The sequence below is a fragment of the Dendrobates tinctorius genome, unplaced genomic scaffold (genome assembly GCF_039654945.1).
Source record: "Dendrobates tinctorius isolate UK_male_01 unplaced genomic scaffold, ASM3965494v1 ptg000182l, whole genome shotgun sequence".
NCBI lineage: Eukaryota > Metazoa > Chordata > Amphibia > Anura > Dendrobatidae > Dendrobates > Dendrobates tinctorius.
In genome coordinates this window covers 855,108-870,050 of record NW_027361849.1, presented here as the reverse complement: position 1 = coordinate 870,050, position 14,943 = coordinate 855,108, and positions in this window count along the sequence as shown.

The window sequence follows — 14,943 nt, the reverse complement described above, 5'->3', positions numbered from 1 at the left end:
ACATCATATTTTGTGGACAAAACCCCATACCTCACAGACATTGTACATCACATAGACGCCTTAGGGAGAGACATACACAAAATGTGCCCCCTGATGTCCTCGCTAGGGAGGAGGACCCACCAGTGCGGATGGAGAAACCCAGACAGCCCGGTGTTGTTGGTACAAAAAAGGGGGTGTCTGCGGCTCGTTGTGGTGGGGCGTATTGCTTTTCCTGTGGGAAGCCGGGCCATTTCATGAGAGCCTGCCCAGTGCATGCCAAGTCTCCAGGCGAATCTATGCAAGTAGGAGGTGCTAGTTTGTGTATGGAACTGCCTACGGTTCGGGGAGTGGTGTCGGCATGTTTTTACTGTGGGCAGACTGGTCATGTCCTGAAGGCTTGCCCAACCCACGCCAAATTATCTATGCCATCTCAGAAGCCGCATTCCCCTGGTCGCTTGGAGGGAGACGACCAGGGAGTGTATATTTCCTCCATTTTGCCCTCCCAATTTACTATGTCAGCAGAGGTGTTGGCTGGCGGCGTACTGGAGGTGATAGATTGGCGGGCGAGGGAAGTAGTCAGCTGGGGGCAGTCGTGTGAGGGCTGCTGCCTAGGGACTACTGTCTCTGCCGTCTCTCCTCAACGGACCCCTTTCTCTCCAGTGAGAGCAGCAGATGTGCTGCAGGAGAGTAGGGGCAAGTCTCAACCCTCGCCATTAGCCAACCCTGGTAGGCGCAGACCTCATGGTGGAAGGGGTTGGAGGGTGGTGTACCCCGTGGTGAATTGCGGGGGGTGTGAGTGTGGTGACACAGGGGGACGCCTCTGTTGTCAATCCCAGAAAGAGTTCACCGAATTATGACAAACGAATGTTTGGCAATAAATGTTTGGGTCCGGACCTGTGTGTGAACGAGCATGTATGGGTGGCCACCAAAAAACATCCAGTGGAAGTGTGTTGTGGAGTCTTACCAGCTCGAGTTTTTCCCAAACATACACATACACAACTCGTTCCCCAGGTTGGCGCTTTGGAGATGTGTGGTGCCTCCAGAACATACATTGCCAATACCAGCAGTGCTCGTTTATCATAAACCTGAAGTGCAGGTAGTTGCAGGGGTGAACTCTGGACCTGGGCGTCACCGTGTAGGTGGTTCCCTGATGAGGAGCGGTCTTGAGGGTCCAGAGGCCCCTCATTAAGGGAGGGTACTGTCATGATCCATGCTGGATCATGACAGATAAAAGCACTAGTAACCTTTTCTTTCCTCACTGTGTGGTTTCAGTTCTAGTTTTGCCCCCGGTGGCCGTTAGGGTCATTGCACTTGATGTTTTCTTTGCTTTGCCTTTTGCCGCCGGTGGTCACTGGGGTTATAGCAGTTTTGGGCCCCTGGTCATTTGACCATTCCCTTTTCCTATATAGGGTCACATGGTCTATGAGCAGGTGTTGGTGATAGCGTCTTTTTGGGATTCCAACCATGGTGAAGGGAGCAGCTGACTGAGGTGTGAAACCACTGCAGAAACCTGGTGAAGTTAGCAGCTTGCTTGAAGGTTGGAGGCACTGCTGAAACTGGTGTTGAACTCTGGCTGCCCGGTGTCCGCAGCAGAGTGAGATGGTGAAGGTGGCAGCTGGCTCTGAGGTGTCGAGCCACTGCGAAAAGTTAATCCGGTGATGCACTCTGGTGCTGCAGCAGAGCAAGATAAGTCTTTTTGGTTTTTCCCTTGTTTGTATTTTTCCCTGGTGTGTATTAGTACAGCAGTGGGGCCAGTGCCTGCACCACCCAGCTTCCTAGCAAGGGATAGGTGTAGGGTGTGCTAAGGTGACTGGTATTCTGATCGGCGCCCGGTGCGGAATCGGCCTAGGGATCGTTAGGAGTGGAGGGACACTAACTCAGGGGAGTGCTGCAGGAGGTCTCCACGTCCCCGTTCCCTATCGCAGGGCCCACCGTTGTAACTGTTGCCCCTTTCCCCGTGTCTTGCTGTTTCAGTTACCGGCCTGCGGGTTGTGTCACACAAGACGGGTCCACGTGACACTGAGAAGGCCGTGGGACAGTCAACGGAGTGCTTCCGGCTGTGATGGGTATGCGACAGAGCAGGAAGAGACACCAGGCCAATAAACAATCAAGGTATACAGCAAATTGGTAGAAATTGTATATTAAAACGTAGCTTTTATTTAGCCCTTTAAAATCAACAAATGAGACAAAAAACCACAAACGGGTGCACGAAGTGCTGGTGTAAAGTGCTCTATAAAAACAAACCGTATTCTACCGCCGCAGTGTCCTATGGCAAAGGACAACAATTGGTTACATAACAAATGCCACTGTGTCCCGTTATATCACAGGTATCATAACCGTATAGACACAAATAGACAAATTGCTGGGCCTATAATCTAGATGTGAACCACCTACAGCATTAGGTCTCTAACAATGGTATAAATCTTTCTGAGGTTATCCAACGTGTCTCAGCATATATTCATGTGCGCTACTTATAGCAGTATATATTGCATATTAGCCATGGAACACAATGTATCAAGGTATAACTTCCTCCAAAGACCATTGCATTATTTTGTTCTCATGGTAATCTTAATAGCAAAAAAACGCTGTACTTCTCTTAGCTTGCGCCCATAGCGGAGGGGGATGAGAAGGTTCAGCATATTCATTATGCCCACAGTAGTGGCCTAGTCCCCATGAACGTCACCCAACGCATTTCATCTGTACTGGAATCATCAGGGCTACGTCTCAAGAAGAGATGTCAGGATACCCCTGATGATTCCAGCCCTATAGTGACCGGCTTTCGACGGACGTAGTCGTGTTCTACTCTGTTCGTGTTTGCTTGTATTGAGCCCCTGCGAGGGCAACTCTTGTTACCCCTTTGGTTGGTCAGGCTACGACTGAGGACAGTTACCTCTAGGCCTATAAACGTTATTACTAAAAGCACTAAATCGTCTCGCGCCTCGTCACTGCGTCCTGCGTACCTGCTAGTACCACATTTGGCGTAGTCGGCAGGATGCAGTCTCCGAGCGCAGACGGCTGTGCGCCCGACCAGAGTGGGGCTGTGGGTGCTGCCGATAATAGGAGCCCCCGCTCCAGCATTTCTTTGGGGGCTATGCTAAGTAACTTGCCCCGGTTTTCTGGCTCCAATACACTGCTGTGGAGCTGGACAGAGCACATGCGGGGCCTCTTCGGCATGCACCTGATGACCCCCGATTTAGAGGCTGAGGTGGCCCTCATGGCGCTGGATGGGGAAGCCCGGAGGTCTTGCAGATTCTGGAAGAAACCCACGGGGATCCAACAGACGTGGGAGAGTTGAGGACCCGGTTGTTCAGTCGGATGCAGGGGGAGGGAAAGATCATCACCCAGTATATGAGCGCTCTCCAGGAGCTATACATAGCCATAGAGCGGAAGGACGGAGTAGGGGTAGGGCCCATCGACATTACCCTGCGTGACCTGTTAGTGACTGGACTCCGGGATCCGTTAATCAAGCAGCCATTGCGGGAGCAGATCCGGGTGAACACACGCATAGCTTTCTCTAAGGTGGGGAGTCAGGCCCTGGTACGAGAGCAGGAGCAGGAGATGACGGTTCCCGTGGGGAAGGCCCGGAGCATGGAGGCTCCCGTAAGTATTGTCGGAGAGCTTCAGAGGATTGAGGAAATGAGACAAGAGCTGAAGAGTATCCAGGGGAGCTGGCCGAAGTGAAGAAGAGAACGGAGCCCGCGCCCGACCAGCTTGGCTACAATCCCGGGCCCTGGGGGGCCTCGCAATATCCGGGGTGGCCGGGCCTCACCGCCCCGGTGTTATGAGTGTGAAGAACTGGGCCACTTCGCACGAGTGTCCCCGGCGGACATTAAACTAGAGGGCTCCGGGCATGGGAGACGCCGCTCGGAGCCGGAAGCCACAACAAGGGGTGGTGGAAGTCCCGAAGATCTGGTCGCTAAGTGCCCAATAGTGTGGGCCGAAGTCGAGGGTCGTGCTGTACGGTGCCTAGTGGATATGGGGTCACAAGTAATGACCATGCCTGCAACTTACTTCCAGCAGCATTTCCCGGAAGCGGCAAGGCCCCAGTGGGTGCCCATGGTACGACTAGTAGCCGCGAACCAACTGCCGGTACCTGTCGCCGGAGTGGTGTGGCTCCAGATGATGCTGTGTGGTAAATCCCTCGGCCGCCGGGGAGTGGTCCTAACCCAAGGAGAAACTAACGACCATCATCCAGTTATCTTGGGCATGAACATACTACGGGAGTTCGGCAATCTACCCCTCAACGATCCCACGCAGGAGACCCTGAGCCAGTGGGGTTCTCGCATGGCTCAAGGGCAGGTCTTCCAGCGGTTGGTGCGGGAGGCGCGAGTGCTCCAGGAGTGCCAGGAGGGTGAGGCGCTGGGCAAATTCATCACGCCGGCGGCTCCCCCGCTCGTGCTTCCTCCAGGGCAGATGGTGGCGGCCCTGCCGATCCGCGCCCCAATGCCACTGGAGGGCGTGGAGGTGCAGGTGGAGCCATGCTACTCAGAGCGCCTGCACCCTGGCATACTGGTAGCCCACTCCCTGGCCACGGTGCGGGAAGGGACCATCCTGGTGCGTTGTGTCAACCTGGAAGACCAAGATATCGCTTTGAAGCCCCAGGCCAAAATGGCCAAACTAGTAAGGCCTTTGGAGGAGATGCTGCCAGACCCCGCGGTCCAGTTGAAGGTGCAGCCCAAAGATCCTTGGGCAGTAACGGTATGAACCCTACAGACTGCCGTATCCTCGACCCAGGAGAAAGGTAGAGCCATCCTGGAGAGAATGCGGGCCGAACTTTCCGGCCTAGCGCCAGCCCAACTCCTCCAGGTAGAGACACTTCTCGGACAATATTACAGTGTCTTCGCCAGTCATGAGGATGACTTTGGATGTACCACGGCTATCACGCATTGGATCCCCACAGCAGGAGCAGCCCCCATCAGGGAGCGATATCGGCAAATACCACCGCAGCTATACCAGGAAGTGAAAACCCTATTGGCTCAAATGCTTCGGAAGGGGGTCATACGGGAAAGCCAGAGCCCCTGGGCGGCCCCCATTGTACTAGTTCGCAAAAAAGATGGCACTCTGCGTTTTTGTGTGGATTACCGAAAGTTGAACACCTGCACCAATAAGGACTCGTATCCACTGCCCCACATAGAAGAGTCTCTGTCCGCCTTGGGGAACGCAACGTACTTCTCGACTCTAGACCTGGCCAGTGGGTACTGGCAGGTGCCGATGTCGGAGGAAGACAGCCAAGACGGCATTTATCCTTCCCGTGGGACTGTTCGTGTTTAATCGGATGCTGTTCGGGCTGGCCAACGCCCCAGGAATCTTCCAGCGGTTGATGGAGCGGTGTCTGGGAGACTTCAACTTTGACGCCACGTTGATATACTTGGACGATATCATCATCTATTCCGCCACGTTCGAGGACCACCTGCGGCGGTTGGGGCAGGTGCGCGGCTGGCTGCAGAAGTACGGGTTGAAGGTAAAGCCCCAGAAATGCCACCTGTTCCGCACCCAGATCGAATATCCGGGGCACACCGTCTCAGCGGAGGGTGTCAGACCATCCCTGGAAAAGGTTGCTGCCATCCAGGGGTGGCCTACCCCCGAGACGGTGAAAGACGTGCGGGCCTTCCTGGGGTTGGCCGGCTACTGCCGTCAGTTCGTGAAGAATTTTGCCCGCCGAGCCCAAGCCCTGCAGGACCTGCTGAAGGGGACTCCAGCCGGGGCGAATGGATGGAAAGTCCAGTGGCAGCAACCACAAGAGGATGCGTTTCTAGATCTCAAAGCTGCACTCTCGGAAGCCCCGGTATTGGCGTATGCGGATTTCTCGCAACCGTTCATCCTGCATACCGACCGGAGCCTCCAGGGACTAAGAGCTGTGTTGTCACAGGTGCAGGATGGCCGAGAGAAAGTGATCGCCTATGGCAGCTGGTCGCTGCACGACTCCGAACGCAACCTGGACATTTACAGCTCCTTTAAGCTTGAGCTCCTCGCGATAGTGTGGGCAATGACGGAGCGGTTCGCAGAGTACCTGGCGGGCTCCGAGGTGGTGCGGATTGACAACAACCCACTAGCCCATTTGGAGAATGCCAAACTAGGGGCCCTGGAGCAGCGGTGGGTGGCTCAGATGGCCAAGTTCAACTACAAGATCCTCTACAAAAGAGGGGCTGAAAACGTGCACGCTGACGTACTCTCCAGAATCCGACACACCACCCCAGGGAGGAATCGAGACGATGAATTAGGAGAAGAGACGCCGTTCGCCCTCACCACTGCCGCACTTACAGCCAACGCGCAAGAAGCGCCTCATCCGGGACCCTTAGGTGGAATGCTGGAACAGTCACGTGACAAGTGGATCCAGCAGCAACAGGAAGATGGAGAAATTGGACTCCTGTGCTGATGGGTGGCCACCGGCAAATTGCCCACTGGCTCACAGAGACAGACTTTGACCCATGATAGCTGATGTTGCGCCAATGGGAGAAACTACTCATCAAAAAGGGACTTTTATATCGGAAAGCTGTGTCATGAACAACGTCTGCTGCAATATGGCAGGTGATCGTGCCCAGAACCCATCTCAGCAAACTGGCTCGGGAAGCCCACGAAAAGTGGGCTCACTTTGGTGCTCAAAAGACTTTGCAATGGTTGCAGCAGATAGTGTACCATCCACGCTTGCACGCTGCTGATATAGAAGAGTTAATGGTTTGCTTTTATATCCCTTTAAATGCCTTTAAGACTTCAATTGCCTTTTGCCTTATTATTGCTAGAATTATTCTTATGTAGACTAGTAGTCTCTGTCTTCAAGGAAACTATACTTGTTATCATATTTGCATTCAGTATAAACTTATTACCCTCACCCACAAAGCCCTCCATGGCTCAGCACCACCCTACATCTCCTCCCTTGTTTCAGTATACCACCCTACCCGCGCCCTCCGTTCTGCTGATGACCTGAGGTTAGTATCCTCAATAGTCAGAACCTCCCACTCCCGTCTCCAAGACTTTACACGTGCCGCGCCAATTCTTTGGAATGCACTTCCCAGGTCAATACGATTAGTCCCCAATCCCCACAATTTTAAGCGTGCCCTGAAAACTCATTTATTCAGACTGGCCTATCGCCTCAACACATTAACCTAACCTATCCCTGTGTGGCAGAGCCAAAAATTTTACCATAACCAGGTTCCCAGCATCATGTTCCCACATGCTTTATGCATCCATTAGCCCTCTGTGTCTGTACTGTTACACACTTAACATTATGGCTGGTCCATACAATCAGGGCAACTGTTACCACCCACCTTTCGTGTCTAACTCTTTCCTCATAGACTGTAAGCTTGCGAGCAGGGCCCTCACTCCTCTTGGTATCTGTTATAATCTACTGTATGTGATTATTGTTATGCTGTAATGTCTATTGTCTGTACAAATCCCCTCCGAAATGTAAAGTGCTGCGGAATATGTCGGCGCTATAAAAATAAAATTTATTATTATTATTATATTTGTTCTCAACAACGTGTTCTGGGTACATTGTAAACAAGGTATGACCCTGAGGTGATGGTGGGGGCCAAATAAGCTCCATAGAGTCACATATTGTTGTAAATGGTATAAAAACATGTCTTGTATTTCATTACGTCAGATAAAGTGATTTGACCACGGCTTGTGTGTTGAAGTCTCTTTGTCTCCAAGCGTTTGCAACAGAAAGGGCGAAAAACCTCACAATTCGGACTCACTGGTGATCTGGACAGCTGACGCTTGGTCAGAACAAAAGCAGCTACGACAGTTTTTGACGCCCAACGGGGACCGTGGAAACCAGCCTATTCAGAATCCGTATGTGGGAGCTTCCTGGGAGGTTGAAAATGCAGAATCCAGGCTGCAGCAGGTGAGAACATTTATTCTTACGTTGATTCTGCATCTGCAACCTTTCTAAGGATGTCTACATATCTCTGGGTAAGACTGTACAAACACGGTTCAAAAGAACCCACATCACCAGTGAGTGGTGAGTATGTCTGTATGAGAGTTGAATAATAGAGTAATAAGATAATAATTGTCATCTGTATTATCTGTTAAACTGTTCTGGCAATATACTAATATACTAACTGGTTGTGTACTGGTGTACTGTGTAGCACAAAGTCTGGGATAGACTCTGTGCAGTGGTTATTTTGGATTGCCAGTAAATTTGTATAAGGCTGTGGTTTTTGGTTGCTCTGGTTTTCAATGTTTCTTGTTTAAGAAGTTGGCTTTGGTGTTCTCGGAGTGTCAGTGGACACTGCTGTAGGTTAAAGTGTCAATCAAATCCAAAGTGCAAGATAGGCAGGCTGTGTGAATCCTTGTATATATGTCTATGAGAACCTCTGAATAAGATGAGAGATGAGTAGTGTTGAGCATTCCGATACCACAAGTATCGGGTATCGGCCGATATTACCTGTATCGGAATTCCGATACTTAGTTCCGATACTTTTTTCATATCGAATACCGGAATCGGAAGTTCCCATAATGCTAGGAGCCCGCTCGATTTGATTCAGCCAATGGGGATCCTCAGAAGTGTGGGCATATCCTGTTAGGCATGTAGACATGTTAACTACTGGCATGGCTGTGATTGGCTGCTGAAATGATGTCATGATGCACTATAAAAAGTGCTGCAGCCGCCATTTCTGGTCACTCTGCTGTGAATTCAGTTAGGGACAGGCTGCTGTTGAAGACTGTGAGGGACAGTTAGAAATAGCGATTCCACAAAACATATAGTGCTTAACCCAGGCTACATAAACCACCACTGTAGCTTGCTTTTCCCTAGCAGCGCTGTTTTCACAGCTGTCTGCAAGGGCTGTGTGAGTGCAGACCCACGCTGTGTAGTGTGTCCTGCAGGCACGTCTGCTTGTAGGCCGGCCAGCGTGTGTCTCTGCCTCATACACATTTTTCTTTTATTGCTGCTTTTTTTTTCTCCTGTATAGTGTGCTTCCATACGTATCCATATACGTTGGTTGAAAACACTAAAGGAGTGGACAGCGGAGCCTTTCAGCAGCCTTTCAGTGCTATAGCCCATTTCTCTGCACTGTTTTTGGCTGTCTGATAGGTCTCTCTGTGTGTGAGTGCAGCTCACGTTGCAGTGTGTTCTACAGCCACCGCTAGCTGTAGTCCGCTCAGCGTGCCTCACTGCCTCATACATAGTCCTTTTTTTGCAGCTAATTTAGCCAGATTTTTGCTCCTATATTAGTGTGCTTCCAACCGCATCCATTGTCATTGGTTGGTTGCAAACACTATATAGGATTAGATAGAGGAGCCTTTTTGCTGGCTTGTGCCCTTCAGGGCCAGCCAGGCTAGTATCACCCTATTTTTTGGAGCCTCATCAATTGCATTGTAGGTTAGCTTCCTGCATTGTAATCGCTCCAAAAAGTTTGTGATACTATAGCTTTCAAACTTTGGTCACATCCTTTCCTTTCCCCCCACCCAAAAAAAAGGAAATAAAGTTCACCAAACACTCCACTTTACAGTTGTGTAGGCCACATTAGATCATATTAAAGTGTAGTACACACACTCTTAGCCAAATTAGTGTTTCTTATACTGGTTAGCAGGTGTTCAGGAATAAGAACACTAAGCCCCCCCTTTTTTACTTTTCTGCCTATCTTTATCAGTCTACCAAGATGAAGAAGGCAGGGAGTAAGGCACGTGGTCGTGGCCGTGGAGTTTCAGCAGGGAGAGGACGGGGGGATTCAGCAGGGAGAGGACGTGGGGATTCGGTGTCTGCTGCGGCCACCAGTGACCCGGCATCCCCCACTTTTACCAGGCAACAGTCCTTCATGCGCAGCTTTGTAGGACCTCGCCGTACCCCACTGCTGCGTGACGAACAAATTGAAGCCGTTGTCGGATGGATGGCAGCTAACGCATCCACTTCAATGACTTCCGCATCCTCCCAAGGCCAGAGCACTGAAGAGCAACCATCTGTCTCTTCACCTCCTGCCAAATTGCCCAGGCAGTCTGAGAGCCCTGGACAGGAGCCATCTCAATCTTTACTTCTGTTCTCAGAATCTGTTGGCTTGGAAAGAGGTGGCCAGCCAAGCAGCATTCTAGAGCGTGAAGAAGAGGGAGTATGCAGTGATGCGCAACTGCTTTGTCCCTCTGAATCTGAAGAGGCGGGTGGGCCAGTGCCTATGGTCAGCACACCTCAGTATGCATCAGATGATGATGAGACTCAGTTGCCAATTTCTGGTGCGTACGGTGCTGGCGAGACAACCCAGGACCAGCCGGTGCTTGAAGAGGGGAGTGGAGATGATGAGGTCCTTGACCCATCATGGCGTCAGCCACAGGAAGGTGGTGGGAGCAGCTCTGAGGAAGAGATTCCCCGAACGGCCAAAAGAGGAGGGAGAGGGCGGGGGCAGACTTGGTTGCCTGTAGCCTCCACTTTGGCACCCGTGAGGAGCAATCCTCTTCCAAAACACAAAAAGGGCGCTCCCAGGACTTGCAGTGCGTGGTCTTTTTTTGACACAGTTGCAGATGACATTTGCTTTGTTACATGCAAGCTGTGTCATCAGAAAGTGAAACGAGGGAAAAATGTGACCAACCTCAATACCACAAATATGTGGAAACATGTGCGTACCAAGCACGAGGTGGAGTTACACAGACACACTGAAGAAGATGTAGGCCAACCTTCAGCAGCACCTACCACCTCTTCAGCTCGTGTTGGGGCCTCTTCCTCCAGCTCACACACAGCTGGTTCGGCTTCCTCACTGGAACGCCATGGAAGAACCACTGCCACTGTTGTCCAGAGACCCAGTGAAATTCCACCCACTGAACCACGTTCGCAGTCATCAGCACACTCCCAGGCCACTCACCAGCAATCGGTAGCACAGGCATGGGAGAAAAAGCGGCCATACTCGGCAAACCATCCCCGAGCACTGGCTCTGAATGCCGGCATTGCCAAACTACTGGCCCTTGAGATGCTGTCATTCAGGCTGGTGGAGACTGACACCTTCCGGAACTTTATGTCATTGGCAGTTCCACAATACAATGTGCCCAGCCGCTTTTATTTCAGCAGGCAAGCTGTCCCTGCCCTGCAAAAGCATGTGGAGGGAAAAATTAAAAATGCGCTACTAAATGCCGTCAGTAGCAAGGTCCACCTGACCACCGATGCGTGGACCAGTAGCCATGGACAGGGACGATACCTTTCCCTCACTGCCCATTGGGTCAATGTTGTGGAGCCGGGTACAGATCTGGAGAGTGGCTCTGTACGTATTCTGCCAACTCCAAGGATTGCAGGAATGCAGTCTGTACATATTGAGTCCTCCTCCTACTCTAGTTCCTCGGAATCAGCACTGCGTGAGCCTGTTAGGCCAGATATGAGCACAGGTGTGGCCAAACGTCAACAGGCCGTCCTTAAATTAATTTATTTGGGGAATCGGAGCCACACAGCACAGGAGCTCTGGAATGCCATCAAGCAGGAGAGCGATGTGTGGTTTGTGCCAGCGAATCTCCAGCCAGGTTTGGTAGTGAGTGACAATGGCCGAAATCTAGTGGCAGCTCTGGGCCTAGGCAACCTCACTCACATACCATGTCTGGCACACGTGCTCAATTTGGTCGTGCAGAGCTTTCTGAGGGACTATCCAGATCTTGATGCACTGCTGCACAAGGTTCGCCTAGAGTGTGCTCACTTGCGGCGTTCCAGCATGGCAAGATCGCGCATTGCATCTCTGCAACGCCGATTCCGCCTGCCAGAACATCGCATCATATGTGACCTCACCACCAGGTGGAATTCAACGTTACATATGTTGGAGCGGTGTGTACAGCGAGGGTGGGGTGATGCAAAGCAGGCAGAGATGGCGCCTCAAGCTGGGGACAGCGTTTCCGGTCCAGTTGGCAGTCTGCAGCACATGGTTGATTTCATGCTGCAGTGCTTGTTAAATGACCGCCGCATCGCCAACATTCTCCACACGGCTGATTATTGGGTGTACACCCTCCTAGATCCTCGCTACCGGGACAACTTACAAAGCCTCATGCCACAGTTGAACCGGGAGCGAAAAATGCGGGAGTACCAAGAAACACTTGTGCAGGCCATCATGTTCTCCATTCCCCCCACAAGTGTTGCTGGTAGTGCTTTTCAAAGCGGCCATGTGGGTAGAGGCAGTGGAGGAAGCTCTGCACAAAGAGGTAGCAGAGGCAGTGCCGCAGGACAAGGCAAGGCCAGTATGGCCCAAATGTGGAAAAGTTTTGTGGGACCGCCACAAACGGCTACACCATCACAGACGGCTCCAGTCAGCAGGAGGCAACGTTTCCGTCAGATGGTGACAGACTACTTGTCGTGCCCTGTTAGTGTTCTCCCAGACGGCTCTTCCCCGTTCAAGTATTGGGTCTCTAAGCTGGATACATGGCCAGAGCTTAGCCAGTATGCATTGGAGGTGCTGGCTTGCCCTGCTGCCAGTGTATTATCGGAACGTGTCTTTAGTGCTGCAGGTGGTATGGTAACAGACCGTCGCACGCGGCTATCCGCCGATAATGTTGACCGGCTTACTTTTGTGAAAATGAACAAGGCCTGGATCTCACCTGAATTTGCCAGTCCTCTTCCAGAATAAATAATTGGCTGGCAACAGGATCCAGGTCTCCTGTTGTGTTCATGTTTCTATGACCTGAACTTTATTTCCTGGGCTACAGCAACGCCCGTTGTTGCTCAGAAGTGCTGTCCGCACAGACAAAACACTCGCTCATGTGTAAGTGGGGTTCGGTAATGTCAGCTGATCCCCTGCTGTGTGTATGGCAAAGTGTCCTGCTCCCTCCACAGTCAAACAACCTCAGATTTACACCTGGCTCCAAGTAGGCCTCGGCCTACTACCTCATTTTCCCTGGGCTCCGACAACGCCCGTTGGTGCTCAGAAGTGCTGTCCGCACAGACAAAACACTCGCTCATGTGTAAGTGGGGTTCGGTAACGTCAGCTGATCCCCTGCTGTGTGTACGGCAAACTCTCCTGCTGCCTACAACTTCTGACTACCTCTAATTTAATATGTTCTCTGATTTGCCCTCTGTCTCCACTCTGTTTTGAGTATTTCCTCCGGCCTACAACACCGCCTGTTTCTGCTCTCAAGTGCCGTCTGCACAATCCACACTTGTTCCTGTGGTACCTGGGTCCTGTAACATCTGCTCATCTCCAGAGTTGAGCACGGCAATGTCTCCTGCTTTGTCTACATTCCCACTACTTGTAGTGGAAATGTGGACAGAGCAGGAGACATTGCCTGACTCACCTCTAGGGAGAAGCTGCTGTTACAGAACCCCAGTAACACAGGAACAAGTGTGGGTTGTGCAGACGGCATTTCAGAGCAGCAACTGGCGTGGTTGGAAGCCAGAGGAAATACTCGAAACAGAGTGAAGACAGAGGCCTAATTGGAGTACGTTGACAGTTAGTAGTAGTCTAGAAACAATCGCAAACTGCCACCAAGTAGGCCTCGGCCTACTACCTGATTTTCCCTGGGCTCCGACACCGCCAGTTGGTGCTCAGAAGTGCTGTCCGGACAGACAAAACACTCGCTTATGTGTAAGTGGGGTTCGGTAACGTCAGCTGATCCCTTGCTGTGTGTATGGCAAAGTGTCCTGCTCCCTCCACAGTCAAACAACCTCAGATTTACACCTGGCTCCAAGTAGGCCTCGGCCTACTACCTCATTTTCCCTGGGCTCCGACAACGCCAGTTGGTGCTCGGAAGTGCTGTCCACACAGAAAAACACACTCGTTCATGTGAAAGTGGGGTTCGGTAACGTCAGCTGATCCCCTGCTGTGTGGAGGGCAAACTGCTGCTGCCTCCAAATTGTAACTACTTCAGATTTAAACATTCTCTGATTTGGCCTCTGTCTCCACTCTGTCTCTAGTATTTCCCCTTACCTCCAACACCGCCAGTTCCTGCTCACAGTTGCTGTCCACGCATTCCACACTTGTTCCTGTGTTGCTGGTGTTCTGTAACTTGAGCTGATCCCCCAATGTGTGTCCGGCACTGTCTCCTGCGCTGTCCACCTTCCCACTGCAAGTGGTGGGAATGTGGACAGAGCAGGAGACATTGGCAGACAAACATCAGGGGATCTGCTGACATTACAGAACACCAGTAACACAGGAACACGTGTGGATTGGGCAGACGGCTACTGTACGCATAAACTGGCGGTGTTGGTAGTCACATGAAATCCTGGAAACAGAGTGGAGACAGATGCCTAATTGGAGCACGTTGACAGTCTGTTGTAGCCTACAAACAATCTAAAACTGCCACCAAGTAGGCCTCGGCCTGCACCCTGGTTCTCCCTGGGCTCCAACAACGCTAGTTGGTGCTCAGAAGTGCTGTCCACACAGAAAAACACACTCGTTCATGTGAAAGTGGGGGTCAGTAACGTCAGCTGATCCCCTGCTGTGTGGAGGGCAAAGTGTCCTGCTCCCTCCAAAGTCAAAATACCTCAGCTTTACACCTGGCTCCTAGTAGGCCTCGGCCTGCACCTTGATTGTCCCTGGGTTCTAACAACGCTAGTTGGTGCTCGGAAGTGCTGTCCACACAGAAAAACACACTCGTTCATGTGAAAGTGGGGGTCGGTAACGTCGGCTGATCCCCTGCTGTGTGGAGGGCAAAGTGTCCTGCTCCCTCCAAAGTCAAAATACCTCAGCTTTACACCTGGCTCCTAATAGGCCTCGGTCTGCACCATGATTGTCCCTGGGCTCCAACAACGCCAGTTGGTGCTCGGAAGTGCAGTCCACACAGAAAAACACACTCGTTCATGTGAAAGTGGGGTTCGGTAACGTCAGCTGATTCCCTGCTGTGTGGAGGGCAAACTGCTGCTGCCTCCAAATTGTAACTACTTCAGATTTAAACATTCTCTGATTTGGCCTCTGTCTCCACTCTGTCTCTAGTATTTCCCCTGACCTCCAACACCGCCAGTTCCTGCTCACAGTTGCCGTCCACGCATTCCACACGTGTTCCTGTGTTACTGGGGTTCTGTAACGTCAGCAGATCCCCCAATATGTGTCCGCCACTGTCTCCTGCGCTGTC